This window comes from Trachurus trachurus, assembly GCF_905171665.1.
Source record: "Trachurus trachurus genome assembly, chromosome: 5".
NCBI classification, from domain to species: Eukaryota; Metazoa; Chordata; class Actinopteri; order Carangiformes; family Carangidae; genus Trachurus; species Trachurus trachurus.
The window spans coordinates 13646911-13666877 of record NC_139896.1 but is presented as its reverse complement, the minus strand read 5'-3'; the positions used below and the strand labels follow the sequence as shown (position 1 = coordinate 13666877).

The 19967-nt window shown below is 42.1% G+C and overlaps 1 protein-coding gene across 7 annotated transcripts in view; it reads left to right on the top strand.

Moving 5' to 3' along the window:
* The window catches only part of foxp1b (forkhead box P1b), a 150130-nt gene that overhangs the window by 40661 nt on the left and 89502 nt on the right, over positions 1-19967 (top strand). For 4 of the 7 annotated variants that reach the window (XM_083971023.1, XM_083971027.1, XM_083971028.1 and 1 more), the window contains one exon: positions 9229-9295. The gene's annotated coding sequence lies outside the window, so the exon portion shown is untranslated. Of the gene's footprint in view, positions 1-4158; positions 4411-5133; positions 5155-8820; positions 8930-9228; positions 9296-19967 lie in introns of those variants that run through there. The other 3 variants (XM_083971024.1, XM_083971026.1, XM_083971025.1) reach the window with 3 other exon arrangements.

The following is a 19967-nucleotide window of genomic DNA, read 5'->3' as shown; positions in this document are numbered from 1 at the left end:
TATTAATATAATCATAAACAGACATAGTAGGGAAAAAAAAGTAGCATGGAGTTAAATGTGGCAGGCGTGCTCTAAACCCCTTTTAATGTCGTTTCCCCCAGAGGCCTGTGAATATGAAATATTGCACTGGTCAACTTTGTACTCAGACACTTGGCTAATGTCACTGGCAGTCCTGCCCCGGGGCTGACAGTGGTGGTCGCAGGGGGAAGTTCACCAGCGTTCGTCTGTAGGTTACCTTTGTCACCTTGACCACAAATGACCTGAACTATGGCCAGGGGAAAAATTACAAAGATGTTTTGCTGTTAATATTGGGCTGGCTCCTTTATCACCCCCGGTGATTGGCAGAGCTCCATTGACACCCCTCGTACTCAGCTCCTCCTCCCAACTCTCAGATGAGACGGTGTGGGCTTTACCGTCTTTACCTTGTGTTTTTTTTTCCACTAGAGGAAGCATAAAGTGAATTTCATCTCCCGTGTCTAGAGGTTAAATCCAGGCCTTTGTCAGTTTTGATTAAAAACTCTCTTTAGATTAATGATATTCAGCAAAGATTTGATATATCGTTTGTCATTCTTTGGTTTGTTATCACGATTTTTCCATTGTATTCATAAAATATGTAAATCAGACAAAAATAACCCATTATAGTAACATAATGGTAAGCACCTAGAAAATATGGTTATATTAATTATGTTTTAAATGCTAATACCAGTGAAGAACATAATAACGAAGACATGAAAGACTCCCTATTCAAAATCTGATAGCCAGGGAGAAGCAAATTATTTCAAATATTTGATATTTAAATTATTTTCAAATGAACAGAGACATGAGTAGAGCAGAGGCGAGTAGTTTCCCCTGGTGATCCTCCAGGCTCCTTTGTTTCCTTGGTGTGTCTCCAGCTCATTAATGTTCTAAGCATGTGAGAGAACCAGACCATACTCCATAACCCATAGCTGGGTGACACCCCGGGCCCAACACACATACACAGTACACACGCGCATACATCCACACACACACACACACACACACACACAAAAAAATCCCTCTGCCGTTTAAAGTCCACTGGCTCTTTCAGGAAGTGATGGCCGCCGAGCTGTCCTGATTAAAATGACAATAGTCTAATTAACTCGACCTCAGTGTCAGTGCACTAAAACGGCTGATGGCCCGCCAGTTCCTGTTTGAAAACGCTTTGTCTCCTCATCGTCAAAAAAAAGAAAAAAAAATACGACTATTTTTTTTCCCCCAGCAAAATGCCTCAACCCCATTTGACGAGATTTGCTAATGGCAATTATTTTTCATAAGCTAATTAAATCTAGGCAAAGTTTTCCATTCTTTTTTTTCCCACCCCCCATAGAGATCCTCCAGTGCAATCCTCCAGGGATTTATCATTTGGGGTATAGTATCACAAGCACCTTCAAGCAATGTTAGACATTTAGATTATACACAACTCCAAAGCGCTGTTTTGGCTTTCAACCTGATTTCATTCCAAGGGATTTTCAGCCATGCTTATTTGCCACTTCAGTTCTGCTGCTTACGTTGCTCATTACCTTGTCACCTCCTGGTCAACGGGCCAAATAGCCAGACAGGAAGAGGCCAAAGATGACGCTCCCAAGCTAACGAGTCTGTTTCATGGCCAAAATCTTTCACCCGCTGCAACTGACAGCGTTTGAAAGTGAGATTTCACTCGTGCCCCCGTGATTCTTTTGCGTTATTTGATGGCCTCATCTAGTGCAGAGGAGAGAAAAAAAAGAACAACAACATAAAAAAAAACTTTAATGACTGAAGAAGAAACTGGTTTTTGTTCTATTATCCTTCTGTTGGTGATTAAGGTCTATAGGGAGATAATTACGCTTTAGTCTGGAGTTAATGAAACGAAAACTTCTCCTTTCTTGTGAAAAGGAAGGGCAGATCTTTTGTGCTGCTATCTGCAGTCATCTCCCACCCTTGACAAGGCACACAGAGAATTGGTTTTGTTTTAAGGTTGCAGCCCCCCTCCGTCGCCTGTCAATCTGTGGCTGATATGAGGGATCTGTGAATGAAGCCAGAGTCAGTGAGGTCTTGTCTCCGCCGCACTGTTGCATCTGTGAACGTTGAGGCACGCTGGAAAACATCAAATGAAACCATCACAACAGGTCACGGGGGATATGTGCTGATTTGAATAAAAAGAGCAAGAAGAAAAAAAAAAGAGGAACAAAAAATATATCTTCATTCTAACTACTACATGTTGTAGTGTTGTACAGCACTCCACTTACAGCACACGAGCATGTGTTCGCCATCAAATGACCCTGCTTTGTTGAACATAAAAGGAACGCACAGATTTGAATTTATCACACAGCAACACAGGAGCCATATGTGTCATCTGACTTCAGACGCCCCCCCCCCCCTTTTTTTTTTGAACACATGGAGGTGTCGGCCATTGTCTGGTATGCCAAAGCACAAGTGGTGACCATAGAGCACATATTAAACTGTCCTTGTGGAAGTTCACATCTGGTGTGTGGAGATGTGTGTCTTTGTGTGTGTGTGTGTGTGTGTGTGTGTGTGTGTGTGTGTGTTTGTGTGTGTGAGAGACTGTGGGGCAGGGGCAGCCCCCCCAACAACCACCACCCTCCTCCCCAATCGCCCTTCCAACAGCACTCTCACATTTCATCATCTGTTCTCCAGCGCCAGGGTGCTCCAGCACAAGTTGGCCACTCTGGATCCATCTGTTGTTATTATTTTCCACTGATAATTGGCTTGAACAATGGAATGTCTGTGTCCCCCTTGCCTTTGAAACCCTACACCCTGTTTATTTTCCAGAGGTCTCATTTCTGCTCTCCCTCTCTTTCTTTTTTACTCCCTCTCACCCCTCAATTCCTCTCTCTCCCTCCCTCCCTTCACCTAGTGTCACCTCACCTCTACCCTCCCTCCCTCCTTCCCTCCATCCCTCCTCCCGCCCTTCCTGCCTCCACCTGATCCATTTGAGAGACTTTCACATGAAAATGACATCTTTGACTGGCCACATCAGCATGTGTCTCTCAGCATCTGACGCTGCTCTCCAGATTTTCTGGTGGGACTCAGCCCTCCATTCTCCTCATTTTTCTCTTTCTTTTTTTCTGTCTTTTTTTTTTTTTAACTCTGATGGCCTGGCAGTTTTCTGCAGGAGTTTCCCCCAGCACCACACGCTCCTGCATTCCTGCTCTAAATAAGAAGAAAAAAGAAAAACACTGAGGTAGGGACAGATAGATAAAGGAGGAAAGTGCGTATGTAAGAAAAAAAACAAAAACACATGGACAATGGGCACTGGTGTAAATCAGTTCCTCCTACTGATTAAAAATCCAGCTCTTAATTTTTTGTGTCATTCCCAGCAGGTGTGTGTGTGTGTGTGTGTGTGTGTGTGTGTGTGTGTGTGTGTGTGTGTGTGTGTGTGGAGGAGAAGCATAGTAAAAGATGAAGAAACAGATCACCAGGTGTGTTTTTTATATCCAGGACATAATTTAATGAAAACCCACACCAAAAAAAAATGACCCTCTTAAATTAATTGAATTTGGTATTTTAGGATTTAATTAGTGTTTTAGGTTGTAATTAAACAATTTCACATGGAAGTCTTCATGCTCTGGTTACAATCATGTAGTTTTTCATATCAGATTCTTGGATTGAGTTTTATGAACCACCTGACAAGGTAATAAGTAATTAGCGAAGTTTGTTTAAATGTTGAATACTTCATCTGAGAAGGTGAAGGCAGACAGGAAAATACATCTTCTTGTGTGACATGTTGTGCACCTTTCTCCAGCCATTGTGCAATCTTCTGCTCTTGTCATTAAGGACATTTTGGAGGATTGAGGGAGCATTTTCTTTTCTTTTTTTTTCTCCCTTCCTTTTGTTCTGCCTTGTGTGACCGTGCTGATGTTCATTTGTTCTGCCTGCTCTTGTCTAATTAAAAGAGGCCAGGACAGGTAGGGCTCTCAGCAGGCATCTGCTCTGTGCCAGTTCTTCATTTGCTGAGTGTTTGTGTTTATGCAAAGGGGCCTCTTCCTGCATATTTAATCTAGAGCAAGGCACCGGCTTTTGTTGTGTTTAGACCACATACCTCCAGTCCCTCTCAACGCTGCAGTCTGGGCTCCAGTTCACACTCTCTCCCTCTCTATCTCTCTGTCACTCGCTCACTCTCTCTCTCTCTTTCTCTCCCTCGCTCTGTCTCTCTCTCTCTCTCTCTCTCTCTCTCTCTCTCTCTCTCTCTCTCGTACACACACAAACACACACACACGTATGCGAACGCACTCAACTACCACACACTACTTCAACTACTCCATACCTGCTACTTTCCCTGGCAGCTTTCTCTTCTTCACAAGTGGATTTCAAAACACTCAGTGCTTGGAGGGAATCTGCATCAATACACAGTTTCATGAACATGATGAAAGTCTATTTAACTGTTCATGGGTAAGTCTGTAAAGATTTCATTGTCTTTCCACATTTTTCAACTCATTCTTTTCTCTCCTCCTCTTCTTGCCTTTTATGGGACGTTGGTGAACGTATGTGCATGTCCATGCGGAGGTGTTGGTAGGTGTGTTCTTTAAGTGATTGACAGAGTCAGTGTGTAGGGTGCAGCTCGCAGCACATTTCACTGTCAGAGTTATTGCAACAGTATTTAGTAACATTGCAAAATGGTGACAGAAGCCTGTGAAGTCAAGTGGTGTTGATTTTCGCTGACTTCTGATATGGATATATACTGTATTTGGTTTTTTGGGCTGTAGTACAGACAGAATATGTGATCCAAAGACATCATCTTGGGGTACGGGGAATTATTATGGTCATTTTTCACCATTTCCAGACTTTTTTTAAAGTGATTAATCAAGAAAGTAACTGGAGGATTCACTGACAATGAAAATAATTGAGTTAATGCCTTAGCTGTGAGCCTGTGGGTGTAATTTCAAATCTAAATGCATTTAGCAGAGAAATTATAGGTGTAGCTTGTTCATGCAAAGTGCCTGAATGATAAACCACGAGACAGTATAAACTAAAACGCTGTCAATAAAAACCCATCCCTGTTGCCAGTATCTCTCCATGTATATTTTTAACACATTTGAATTTGCAGTGAGATCATGAGAATGACGAGGAACACGGGAGATAAGAGCAAGAAAACCCGACACACGCTTTAACCTGATTAATGGAGGAATGTGTTCTGTAAGTTAAAAATTCACAAATGATTGGAAAATATCACCCGGCAGTTATCTTATATTTGCATTCCCCTGGTGTGGGTGTGCGTGTAGGGCTGTTGGTGCGTGCATGTACATGGGTTGCCTGTGTAAGTGTGAAAAGAGAGTTTGTGTGTGTGTACCAGTTAATGTGCAAAATGCTCCTTTTTTGTCAGTGCGGCCGGGTTGGAGGTGATGGCAAGTGGTAACCCCGCGGTGATGCGTGAGGGTATTAGTTCCTCCCCTCACTCATCGCCTCTCGTTCTCTCTTTGTCTTTGTCTGGGGAAATGGAATCTGCAGCTTATTGATATTAATAGCGCACAGGATCTGTGGTCGGAGAGGAGCTGGGACCTGGGCGAGAGTGGAAACCTGATATGGCTGGGTAGAACTGACAGGAGTTGCTTATAAAAATAGGATTGCATAATGTTCACTGTGCTGGCTCTTTGTGTGCTCTACTGTACCGATCAGAGTTGAACTTTCTGACTGCGCTGATCCAATGTCATGTGCAAAGTGTTTTTTAAACTGTGTGTGGAGCCGGAGCTGCCCGGGCTGTGACTTCTTCCTCTCTCAGGAAAAATAATTCACAAAGTGCAGCTCTCTGCTGGTGCTCCTCACAGAGCAGTGGGTTAGAATTCCTGAAACGACAAGAGTGGTGTGCATTTGGTGTCCACTCGATTTGTGTTCAGTGCGCTCATTTAAATAGTGTAAAGAAATGCGTGGCTTTGTTTGTTTTGGTTTAGGGGTGAAATTCCACTTCCTTGGCATTAAGGCAGCAAAGCTCTCTGTGTGCACTCTGTGTACTTTGTTCTTAGCTCAGCAAAACGTGAGGGCAGGTCCAAAGAATCTGGGGGATCAGACAGGCCTGACATTCACCAGACTGCTCTCTTGCCTTTTAAGCTGAGGGGGAAAAAAAAGAGAATCTGAAAAAAAGGCGCTCAGAATAAGGTCTGGCTGGATTGAAGTTGGGTTTAATTGGTGGGTTTTGAGTCTGTTTGCGTGTCAGAAAGTGCTGTTGTTTACAGTCTGTGTGGGTGTTACAATATAACGCCAGGATCCTGCCAATCACATCAAAAAGGCAAAGAAAACAATGCTTGTTTTTTCACTTTTTCGAACGCTGACTTTTTTTCCCCTGTCTTTACGAGACTTAGTCATGTTTTTCATTTAATCAGTCCTTCTTAATAAAACCCCAGAAGAAAAGAGGGAGAAAATAGTGTGCAGTCAGCCCTTTTAGCAGATCAGATCATACAGTAAGCAGCTGCGTTTGTTGAAAAGTGAGTCATGCTTTAGATTTTCCTGTGTTTCAGAGCACAGACAGTGACTTGGAAAATCTCCGGCACACACCCTAAAAACAAACAGCAGTGACCCTGTGTATAGATATCACTGACTCGCTACTAAAACTCCCCTACGCCCTCTTCTTATTTACACATTGCTCTTATTACAGATCCACCAGCCTTAAGGAGTGTTGAACCAGTGTCACTACTTTTTTTTCCTGTTTTATTCAAACACACCGTTAGGCCCTGGCATGATAAATAGCTACTGTAGATTTATTCAGATGCTGATACTAAGTGATCGAAACATCCTGGATGGGCTGTAAAGAAGCGAGAGACAACTCTGGCAGCCTCCTATTGACAACCATTGAGTTGAGCATTAATTAATATGGTAATGATGTGTGAAGGTTCATTAACCGGCTGCCACAGAAGTAGCCACAGATACAGTATTAAGCGTGCTTAGAGTAATTAATGGAATAACTTTACTTAGTGGTAAATATTCATGGGCCCTCATCTTTTTGTCTGCACAGTGTGAAGAGAGAGGAGAGCCTGTCCATTAGAGGAGCTGAAGAGCTGTCCACAGTGAATGCAGGCCTTTTGTTGGGATTGGGTGCATTTCAGTGGAGGGGTATTAATTCATATTTTGAACATGCTATCTTACAACAAAGCCAAAGGCACTGATAACATACCTGGGACTAGAGAGCATATTGTGAAGCCGTGACCCCCTCACAAATAGGGAAGTCCACTTCACAGGTTTGTGGACGGAATGAAATGAGTCTTTGTTCGTGCTCAGATGTAACCACAGCCGTTCATTACCATTACCATGGCAAAAAAAGAGAAAAAAGAAAAAAAAAACCCTTTTGATTGTCCATTTCCTCTGAAAATAGGGTGTTTGCCTGTCCCCCAACCCACCACCACTACAATGAACTCAGTGGTATTTGCATAGAGAATGGAAACATTTATTTGGATCCTCTGAGCCTGTAAAAGTATCAGACTAACGGCTGTGTCATCTGCAGCACCAGTCTTGTAACTACCACGAGATACTTCTTTGTCAAAACTCTTTATTGTCCTATTTTCCACTTTGTTTAACACAATACTCCCACAACACCCTCTCAAGACTTCACAAGAGAACCTTGCAAATGCTCCTTAGTTTCCTTTGTCTTTTAAAATTGTTGCATTTTGATTCATATTCTCAGCTCAGGCCTCTTACTGAGCATGCACATAACCCACCTAGGTGGGTAATTATCTCAACCAGGAGTTGTTCTATTCCCTAAAATCTCAATGTGGGAGTGTGTGATGGGCTCGGTTTTCCCAACCGGGTGAAGCAGCATGTGCTTGTTTATCCTCACCCTACGTTCTCCGCACCCCCACTGTTCTAAATGGCAATATTACAGCCTTGTGCTGTTTGAAATGGAGACAATTATCTGTTTAGGTATTACAAGGTGGGCATTATATTACAAGGAGAAAAGGCATACAGCAGCTATCAGGATCCCGTTGTTGCCTTTTCTCTTCAATACAAATGTTCCATCATTAAAATGATGGAACATTTATCTAAATGGATGTTATGCATTGGGTAAACTCATTTAGCTCCTGGGGCTCTTTCAGGTGATGGGAATTAATGATGTTTAGTAGTTTGAAACTGAAAATATCTGTCATTTGTCACCACTCGCCATTGATTTACGATTCCATTGATGATATGTTAATTGAAGTGTAATGAATCACAATAATAGGGTAGTTGTGTGGGAATGGTCCATTTTCGATGATTGTTCAACCCTCAGCAGAGTTCAGAGCAAGCTGAATGTTGACTCCCATTTTCAACAAGGGCATTTAACACATAATTAATGCTGAAATTGGGCAAGTTGGACCGGTGTGTTTTTTATCTGTGCTCAGTCTGCTTTAGATAAACACTTGCACAAATGCCTGGCCGCAGTTTTGACTGCCAAATGTAAACGGCAAAAAAGAACAGTGGGAGCGGGAGTTGGAGCTTTTTTTTTTTTCTCCTTTCATATTTGGATATGCTTTAATGCTTTTATTCAAATGCACCTGAGATATTGCCCCACAGTCAGTTCTCAGTTTACCATAAAAATAAGATTTTGTTTCCGTTTGTTTCCCTTTTTTTTCCCCCAGCTTTCCTTGCCTGGGTTGAGTGCTCAGTTAGGAAAGCTGCGTGCATGCAGATGAGGGCCGCCCAGGGGGAGTTGAGTCAGGGCAGAGCAGTTACAGGTACAGGGTGTTCACCACCAGGGGGGCCAAGAAGGGCATCATGCTGTCAGTAATACGAAAAGGTTTTGTCTTGCAAATAAACCGCTCACTCCCATCAGACAGCACCATTGTTCACTTGTTATCATGAGTGGGTGTAGTTGCAGTTAACAGACGGATGGAAATGCTAGGATGGGTCGGACAGTGACAATAGTTGACTACGGGAGGATAAACGAAAGGTGTCTGCCCCGCTGTGAGCTACAATGGTGGATGTGCATCTGTAGCGGCCAGGGCAGGTACAGTGACCGATGCAGCTTCACACAAACAAGCGGAAAAACCGAAAACAGCACAAAAATGCAGAGGATTGATTTCTCTCTGATGATTTCTCTGAGCACGTCTGCGGCTGTTTATGCTTGTTATCAATTCAAATCGATAGCAACTGGTGGTCGACTTGTTATTGGAAGCTTTTAGTTTACACTCATGTACCCATGTGTTTCTCTTTGTAAATTGGCTTGTGGGTGCAGATGACAAGCATTATGGTCTGCAGTGGTAATTATTTCATAACCATAAATAATTCCCCGTCTTGTGTCCGCAGGGCGAGGAGGCTGTTTCACCACCGCTGGAACTGAAGATTGCTTTAAATAAGCAAGCCCTTGTAGAAGGTAAACACACAATCATTCACCAGACTGCAGCCCCTGCATGTGTGTGAATGTTGTATTGAATTGGCTTAATAATTAACTGAATGCAGCGCGGTTGTCTTGTTTGTGTACTGTATTTTCTCTGTGTATATGTGGCGCAGGTTGGTGGGGGTTGGATTGATTGGAAGGGGGGGGCAGGGTGTGGGTGGCACTGGACAGGTGCACTCTGTTAGTGGTTTGAGAAGCTGCTGACTTGCATGTTGAGTTTTAAAAGTGCAATTACCTTAAAGCTGAAAAATTGAGTTGAAGAGTCGGTTGCGTAACTGTAGATTTATATTAGTTTTTAGTTCCACTTGTCGTAAATGAGGAAATGTGGAAGTATCTGTCTGTTTGCACATGTTGACACTCGTCGAGAAACGCAGAAATATAGTAATCCGGTGTTTACCAAACAAGAGGGAGGCAGGTTTTACACACTCCCTCTTGTCGTCGTTTGGCATCTCAGACGTTCGGGCTGATATCTCATGTTTGCTTCGCACACCCGTCTCCCTATCTGAGAAGGTCTGTGGGCCCCCAGGATGTGAACTTTTGGCTGGAGTGATCTGGTGAGGTGGAGCAGGACTGAAGGGAAGTGGTGTGTGTTTGTGTGTGTGTGTGTGTGTGGAGGGAGGGCAGGAGTGGGGAGGGGTGTTAACACTTCAGGATCTTAGGGCTTCAGATGAGGAGCGTCTGTTTTCTGTCTCTTACAGCCTCACCGCCGTTCCTTTCTCTCATTCCCTTTTCACTGTCATTATCACCTCTTCTCTATCTCTTGTGCAGTAGGTACAGTCGGTGGGACGTGTACATGTAGTTTGAGCCGCGGCTTGCTTTGTTTGAAGCCGTGGCTAGAGTTGTCACGATACCAAAATGAGTAACCACGGTACTATACCAGACAAAGTATCACGGTTCCGGGTAATATCACGATACTGCAACCTTTTTTTATTATTATTATTTTTATTAACTGCCATGTATTTGTACAAGTTATAAATACTTATTAATTACTTATAATGTTGTTTGGTGCATAATAAACATAATACTGGTGAAGTAGGAATTAGACTGAAACAAATATTTTTAAATAAGCAATAAAAAACAAATAAATGAAGTTAGAATTTATATGGTTGAACATAAATAACCATTCAGTCTCTAGCACATTAATTTATGTTTAATAAATATAAATAATCAACTTAGGATAAAAACAAATCCACTGTCTTTTAAAAAAATCTATTTGACAATAATGCTTCTTCATAATAAACCATAGAGGACAAGATACAATGAACAGGAACTGATTCCCTGTGAAAACTATATTTTTATGCATTTTCTAGGTGCTTTATACTTGGACATCCCTTAACTCTTTATTCCTCAGCCTGTACACGGAGCATATAGCCTGATATTAGCCAATGAGAAAATAAACAGAGCTAAATTAATTAAGTGCCACTGACGACGACGCCGCGGCAGACCCGCCGCTCGCGCCCGGTGCTTCTGCCGTGGTCAGTGTGTTGTCTCGTGCCGTGCGCGCGTCTGGGCGAGACAGAACTTTAGCTCGTTTGTTTTGAAGCGAATTTCTATGGAAGCGGAGCTGTCTCAGCTGTCTGCATGAGTCCGTTCTTGCCGGCATGAACACACGAACAGCCAATCAGATAACAGACGGGCGGACCCAGCGTGCGGAAACAGCCTATCATATCCCCGGACATCACCAGTAACAGGCAAACAGCCAATCATTCAGCAGCTGTGTAGTTAGGTTGCAGTGGGTGCATGTGGGTTTTGTTTACAAGGGAGTAGCATGCAGGGAGAAGCCGGGAGGAGAGGAGAGGCGGCCGCTATAGCGGAAACTGGCACCGGTAGTAGTAATCCACGGTAGTACCGTCGTGTAGAATTTCTAGTATAGTAGGAACCGTTACGTTTTGGCACCGCGGGGTACCGTGGCTACCGTGGGTATCGTGCAACTCTAGCCGTGGCAGAACAGCAAAACAGCTCTGAGCAAGAAAATCTTGTAAAATGTAACTCTGGCTCCTCTGCTCTTCATTTTTGGGATTGCAACTAGTGATTGGATTCATTTAAATATTATTGAATTTATATAAAACATGCTCTGCGCATGGACTGATATCCTATCGTACACATTAGTAAAATTAGGAAGGAATCATTTCCATGCACTCATTTCCATAACCGTATGCCAATAGCTGATATTTTGTCTTCATGTGAAGTTTAAACAAAATGTTCAATTTGATCATTTTCATGCCACGAAAATAGGAAAAACGGCCAACAAGTGCTTACATCTTCTGCCTGGAATACTTTTCCCAGACCAACATTTGAATAAAGGGAGACCTACATTTAACCTCCTCCATTCACCTTAAGTGGTTTCTTCAGACAGTTTATTATTTAGCATGTACAATAGAAATGTAATAAATCGTAAGTACATCCCAGTGTCCCCTCCTGCAGTTTTTCTTTTTCCACCGAGTCTGGAAAAAGCAGCTGTAAATGTCATCATTACAGTTAGACTGGTTTGTACTTCTCTTCACTCTGAGAGTCTGTTTAACAGCCCTTGCACCTCTGGTTCAGACAATCACCCCCACATTTGGGAAACAGAGACTTGGAGAAGATTGAAGTGGAGGATTCGTGTTGCTGCTGTTTATCTGGAGTGCATTCTCTGCATAGTCAGGTCCTCTCCAGCAGACCCCCCCCTCTCTCAGCTGCCTGCTCCAGATGTAGGATCAGCCCTGAAATCTTCCAAATGGTTGTGTAATTAATGTTAATGTGGCAAAATCAGCCTAATTATTGGCACAAGTTTCCAATGTGATTTTGATTGCATCACTAATGCAGAAATCCCCATGGCAGCTTATGGGATTAGTATGTCTTGGTGTTTAAAGCTCTTTTAAAGTGCAATAGAGTCAAATACAGCGTGTGTGTGTGTATGTATGTGTGCATTATGCTCAATTTTCTGCACATTTGGACCAGCCATTGCTTTTAATATATTTATCACGAGCGCATGCTAATCAGAAAATAAGAATGTAAAATGTAGGAAAATAAACTTAAAGAAGTCTGACAAGAAAACATTATGTAGATTATCATCATATGGGTTTATCTGTGCAGTGATGCTGCCTGTGGTGTGTGTAGGCCAATTTATTCAGACCCAATGACATCTAACTTCTCTGCTAAGCAGAGTCCTCAGATGCCCAAAACATGTTTCTCTGTTGGTCTCATACTGGACTTGATTTGAATTTTATGAACCCATGTAAGGGAGAGAAGAACACATCATGCGAACACTCAGTTTCTTGTAATTCTCCCTTTGCCGTAAATGCTTTGGTTTGTATTGCCTTAGTTTCAGCCATGGAGGTTGTTTTGTTTAATCCACTTTTTATGGAAGTGTTAAGAATAAACAAGTGGATTCATGAGTTGGACCCGCGGAAAGGTCGTGTGCAGATTTATGCTGGGATGAAAATAGGGAATCTAATAGTTCCCTTGACTGCATTTATTGCTTACTTAAAAAAAAGTAATTTCTTTATATCAGCATCAAGCTGAAAATTGCCATGTATTAGTATTAGGCTTGGTAAGCTTCTAATTCTGTGGCATTTACAGCCGGCTGTGTTTCCATGCATTTATAACACTTTGATTCTTAAGAGCTCCTTTAATCGCTTATGCCTAGCTTGGAACATAATAAACAACTCGCTGTAGCGAAAGTGCCACATGGGGGAGATTTCTAGCAAGAAAGTTAAACGCTTCTGTCACTGGCAGTTTTGTTGCTGTGTTTTTCATGCACTGTAAGTACCGTAATCTACTCTCTGAGCATGGCTGCTGTAGTTAAAAACAGTGACAGGCAGAATAGATGCAAGGCAGCGTGAAAATGAAAAATTATCGCGCCCTACAAAGACGTCACAACGGAGACCGAGGCAGAGACATAAGGCGACGGCGTGCTTGTGCCTTTTCCTGTTGATTGAGATCACAGGATGTGTCAATGACTCCTAAACACCCTCACCTGGCCGCCGTCTGCTTTCCCTATCTGATGCTCTGCTCCCGTGGCCGCATCAGCTGCTATCAGAGCAAGCTGGCAGATTGCCTACCTCCGTATTGTCTTTCTAAACAGGTTGCATGGTTAAATACGTGCCTTATGCTGAGCACTGTTGTCACACAATAGAGCAGCATTCTCATTCTCTATTGCATCTCCATCCGCCTTTATGTGAATTATCTTCTGTCGAGGTATTGCACTGATGATGTTATCACTGATGTGTTATCCTGAAGCTACTTAAAATATCCTTTTTGGAAAAGAAAAATGCATTTGGCAAGTTTCAATCTATTTTTCTATCAGCATCAAACAGACGTGTCCTTTTTTTTCTTCTTTCTGGGATATATTGATGGATGTATAAACTCTGGTCTGCCTAGGAGAGTGAGGAACTTTGATAATGTCAGCCTGCTACCAGGTGCAGACGGCTTACGTGACACAGATTGACTGAGGCGACAGAAGTAAGCAAACTCCATCCGCCGATGAGTTGTCTTACAGCAAGATGAAAAGAAAATCACAAAAGTGTTTCTCACTGTCAAAAACTGTCAAAGCTTTCTGTTTTGTTTTTTTGTTTTAGCTCCGGCCTTGTGTGTCTGCCTCAGAGAAGATGAAACAGAGTTAATAACTTGGATTGATTTGTTGTCTTCACAGCAAAATGACTATACAGAGTTTTTTTCTTTTTGTTAACCCAGGCCAGCATCTGTCAGACTGTGAAACAATATACTGTACTCTAACTATAACATATGTACATACTGCCCCTGACCCAAAACAATATCATAAATTTATATATCAAGGCCTCTTGTTTATGGTTTCCTGTTTGACTAGTGAAGGTCTATGACTATGTAAGGAAATTCAAAAAAGTTCCTACAAGCCGCAGTGATTCTTATTTGGATAGTTTTGACTTTGTTGCAATCATTTCATGTCATGGTAAATATCACTTTGGCAGTCCCTTTGCGTTCTCCGTTTATTTTAGAAAACAAATCCCTTTTAGGGATAAAGCACCTGGTGGGGCTACTTAATGGAATGGCTTCAGCCCTATGCAAATAAACAGCTTGCATTTTTGGTGTGAGATTAGGAATGAGGCTGAGAGAGAGAGAGAGAGAGCTGGAGAGAGGTGGGTAAAAACCAAACAAAGAAAGTCAACATGTGGAGAGGACAGAAGTGGAGGAGTTGCACGTCCTCTTCTGCCTCACACTGGTGTTGACTGTATGTATGATACGTCTATAGAAATATATTTAAACATTTGCACGTAGTGAGCTATTAACCAGGGTAAGACTCACCGGTTTCTTCAGCTTCACATTGAGATATTGCTTTTTTTTTTTTTCTTGAATAGTTGACCAGTGAGTCAGTATTAGTTATTCATAAGAACTGGAAAATATCTTTGTTTTCTGCACTTGCAGATAAACAAACCTGAAAAAGATATGGTGGCTACCAGTGCCAAAGTAAAGGGAGTGAACAGGATGGAGAAGAAGTGACGAGTGAAACTTGAAGCAGAATGAGTGCTGCATTTCTTTTAAATAGCTCAGCATGTTGTTGGAATTAGTTAGAAATGGAGAGACTGTCCTGTAAAAGAGTCCATGGGTGGTCTGTGCAGACAGCTTGTTATGAGCCGTGGTTATGCGTCATTCCTTCGCTCCTCATGACAGCAGCTAAAGGTGATGTCGTATATAGAGTGACTAAGTCTGTGATGAAATACCGGAAACATGCAACCTACAGTACCCGGTCCTATACAGTATATGTAGGTCTTTGCCCTTTTATAGTTTTAAAGTATTTAAAATTAAATAATAATATCTCTGTTGTTTCATTCAACCACAAGTTTGCCCACTGCTTTGATTCACATCATGTGTTGTTAACATTTGGGCTCCCACTCGTTTTCTGTTCTGAATGTTAAAATGTTTTGAATATACTGAGTCAGAGTTTAAGAGGCTGCCGAGCTAGGTTCACACAATTGCAGTTAAATCTTATCTTAAATTCAACACGCACCAGCGTCACAACCCATCTCAATACTGGAAAAGTGGCAAATGTGATCAAAAACAAAAGTCTCCCTATTTTTTTTTTTTTTTGTTTAAGTTTAACTCATTGTGAAAAATTCCAATTTACTCCCCCCACTACAAGTTAATGGTGATTCTACTGTAATTTCACTGGACATTCGCTCTAAACGCTGGTATGACCACCTCACCTGTTTTACTGTAAGTGTATATGAATCTTGGCAATATTAGAAACACCCAGCAGCTCTGAGAATTTGATGTGCCTTTTTCACAAGATCACTTCTGTTGTGTTTCAGTGGAGGCAACAACAGTGTTTGGATGTTCTCATTGACATTATATTTCAGTTTCTTGATGATTGATTTTTACCAGCTCCCTGTCTAAGTCCAGTGTCTGTGGCAGATGGTGGATCAGTGTGGAGGGGGAAAGCAGAACTGGAGAGGAAAATACGCGTTTTCAAATTCAGCAGCCATAGTGTGGACGTGGCCCGGGAAATGGTATTTCTGCTGAAATGTGGGGTTATTTATGTAATCAAATGAAGGTGGAGGCATTTTTTAAACTGATATTTATTTACAGTTTTTCTCTCTTTTTTTGCTCTGGTTTTAGCCTTGGCTCCTGTGTTGTTTTCATAAACAAAGTCTCTCTGGCTGGCTAGAAAAAACACAGGGCTGCTCAGTGCACTGAAAACAGGAATGACAAACACCATTAGCTGAAAAATTTCCATCTCATTGCAACTATGTTATTGTTTACTTTACCATATACGTCCTAATATGGTTACCTCCCTGTCAAAGCGGCCCGGAGCAGAGCCGAGGGGCCCTCGCAGGGAGACGCTTTCAGCTGCCACTTAGACAATAAGAAACAAATGTCACAGCTCGGCAAAATAGCCTGGCTTTCACAGCCTTACAGCACTTGGCCCTCCATGCTGCTTGGCTCAGGCTCCTGTGTGATATTTATCTACTCTGCACTGTTAGATGCCCTCACAATGTACCCCCACCTCTCTCTCCTCTCCTCTCCTCCTCTCCTTGTCTTCTTTCTGTCTTTCTTTATTTGTCTGTATCTCTCCATCGATCTCTGTCCCCGTCCTGGTGTTAGCCATGTATAGGCTGACTGATGGGCCTCTGTTTGCTGTGTTAAGTTATTTATCAGGGGGTGGGGTGATGTGTTTGGAGTGGCTGTTGTCCTCCTCCCTGTGGCTGAGCGGAGGCCAGTTCAGCTGCAGGTCACGCCCTGGCCTGAAGTCCATGTTGCATATGAACTGGAAACATTTTGGCAATGCTCAGAAACCTTTTATGATACTTGGATGAAATCATCCCACCAGAAAACCCTGGGATACTGGAGAGGAAATGTAGCCTTCTGGAGGCTGGGCCTTCTTTATTTAAATGGTTTCAAGTTTATTGTTGTAAATATGATCCAATGTGTTGTTTCTTTATGCAGATAGATTGAACCCTAGAAAGTGCATGGAAGATGTTTGTTTAAAACAAACAGAAGTGGGTAGTTGTACACGAGCAAATCAAAGTAAAATGTCATCAAAATCTCCAAACTGGACGTTACTCAAATTGCCAATCATGTTGGAGTATCCTCCGTGGATTTTCGGTATATAGGCTATTAGGCATTAGGGTCAGGCAACCTCACCGCAGGTTAGTCTGGAAGCAGGTGGAAATAAGGTTCTTTCAGATGCATGGGCTTTCTTTTTCCCAGTTGGTGGAGGATGATGGCAGCCTCACCTCAATCCTAAAATCCTCACGTTTATGATATTTGCCCAGTATTATCTGTGCCTGTGGATGAATGGGAGGACAGAGCATGAGGAATGTAGAAGGTCAGACTGCGTGATTTACACAGTACAGAGCCAGAGAATCCTTGGGAAAATACTTGGGCTGGGATCAAACAGACGTCATGTGATATGTTCTTAACACTGACCTTTACATCCATGCATTTTACTGCTCCCCTCTGGCAAATGATGCACTTAATGTAAAACAATTTGTACTTTAACATTTTAAGAATAAATACAAGTTAAAGAAAACATTATTTTTTAAATAATCTGCACTTTGAAAGATTCTTCATGTCAGACTGATGCACACATAGAGCTGATGATATTTTCCCCATGATTTTTTTTTCTTTACAAAATGCTACGTCAGTAGTGCTGATGTTGCTAAATTAAAGCTGTGGTGTCAAAATGTCACTGTGTTGAATATGCACAGACACTCACTGTAAAATCAGCCTCTTATTCTGAATTCCTGGAAAAGATTTGAGACCCAGGGTTTTCGTCTGATTGGCAAAATGCCACCGACGAAATACTGAGACTGACTCACAGTGACTTTGGTTACTGCGAGGAGTCGTTACAGAAGGAGCTGTGAGTAAGTGGTCAAATAATTAGCTATTGATTGACAATTTCAATGATAAAACCCTGTTTTGCACATTTAGTTTTGCCCGTAGTTCAGACTAACACACGGTTAAGTATCCCCCCAGGCCTATACCTATAATTTCCACTCCATTGCAGTTATATTTTGTTGATGATCTAATGGTTCTGACCTTTTGTTTTTTTTCCCCATCTGAAGAGAAAGGCTCTGCGCTCTTTGACGGTAATGAACTTTGTGAAAGGCTTGTTTACTGGCTTCAAGGTCAGTTTCTGAGAAGGGCAGCAGGTTTCCTTGTAAACATATTTACAGCCAAAGATGTGTAAACACACTAAATGTATACAGGTGCAGCACGGGTGATACTGGCAGATTTTCCATTTTTTCCCTCTTTGCCCCCCCCCCCCCACACACACACACCTCGACCTTTCCCCTGTGACACAGACATACAGGCTGTTGTGTGCATATGTGGTTTTATTCGGGAAGCACTTTAAAGTAATGCGTGCACCAACAAAAAAAGCAAAATATATAAAAAAAAAAGAAGTACTCTTAGAAAGCATAATGATGTGCCTACTCACAATATAAAGCAGAGTGGGGAGAGAAGGAGAGGCAGATAGGGAGGCAAACGCAGGACTAGTGGGGGTATTAAATATGAATTAATGGAATGTTGCTCAGGCACATCTCTGGGTGTAGTCTAGTGTTGAAAAATAAAATTTATGTTGCCAGCTACTAGCCGTGAAGGTGCATTTGGACTTAGTATCCTTTAATTAGAAGTGAGATATTAGCATTTCATAGGGCTTTATGCTGGGTGAGGGGATCGGCCGGCCACCGCGCCTTCATTAGCCAGCTTCTCTGTGTAATGAGTGCCGTCATTAGCTGATGGAGTGGATTTGCCCTCGCTCTACCTTGAAAGGCACATCTTTTACATACTTGCAAGAAATAAGGCCTTTTAATGGATTTCTTAATGAATAAAATAAGATGCCACTTCTTTAAAATTTGACGAGTGCATTTCTGATAATGTACACCACGAGCTGCAGCCTTTTTCTTTTTTGTTAATAATTAGCAAAGGGGGGGAAAAAAATAGAGTAAAGCTGGTGATGATGGTGGAGTGGTGGAAAACAAACGCTGTTCGTCGAGACGTTTTGCAAAAGAACAAAAAGTCCATCATAAAATGTGAAATATATCAATAATAGGTGGACGATAGAAGTTGAAAGATCAAAAGGACTGACTTTCATTCGTATGCACATGACATGAGGTGTGTGTGATCTCTGTCAGAGGTCTGAGGAAGGGCTCTCTGAGCTGCGGTGCGAGATGTTAAAACTCACCATGTTTATCAGGGAAAAAGGCAGGACAGCTATTGGATAAACCTGACTGCAAATTATATGTGCGTCTGTGCACATTCAACAACAGTCAAGACAGTCAGAGTCGGAGGTGTTTTTGTGTGATATGGAAGTCTCCCTAAGCCTTTGGCTGCGGCTCCATTCTCAGAATCAGCCGTGAAGTGATTAGTATTTTATTGATGAGCTCCTGAAGTGGCAAGTGTGGGAAATTGGATCTTTGATCTCCTGGAGTTTGGGAAATATATCCTGAGTGTGTGTAGCTCTCCAGGTAAAACACCCCCCATCCTACCACCATCACTACAATACACACACACATACATGCACACGCTCACATGCACACATGCGCACATGCGCACATCTGCACACACACACACACATACAAAGACAGACAGACATGTCGTTCGCGAGGGATTTTCCACCCCTACTCCAAAACACATATTTGTTTTGGATGTTTTCACTGAGAGTCTACATGGTGATTACAGATGTTCATTAACAAAATTGGGTATTTGTTTTAAACTTTAACCAATCACTTTGATATGCTAATTACAGTGTAATTTAATTTGAGCCCTGTAATGATGATGCTGTTATTATGGACATAAATGATGCAGTTAAGCTGAGAGTAATCTCATTTGCATACTGTACATGCCAGTAAATTAAGCCCTTTCCTGCGTTGCTTCAGCTTTAATTTTCCACTCCTTTTCACACAGCATCCCTCAGCCCCTGTGCCTAATAGCAGGCCAGTTTGTTTGATGTGGAGAGCCGCTGCCTCACACTAAATCTAGTCACAATATGTAATACATAAAGGCTCTCATTATAACTCTAAGTGCTCTTTTAAGAACTTGGTATTAATAAGCTGGCAAGCTATTCGTGCTTTGTAGTGATACACAAAAACAGTTTTTTCCTCTCGCCATAATCATCTTCAGCATTCCTTAATCTGCATCTGAGAAATAAAAATCTATCGTGGCTGTAATAACGATGTACCTGGAAATA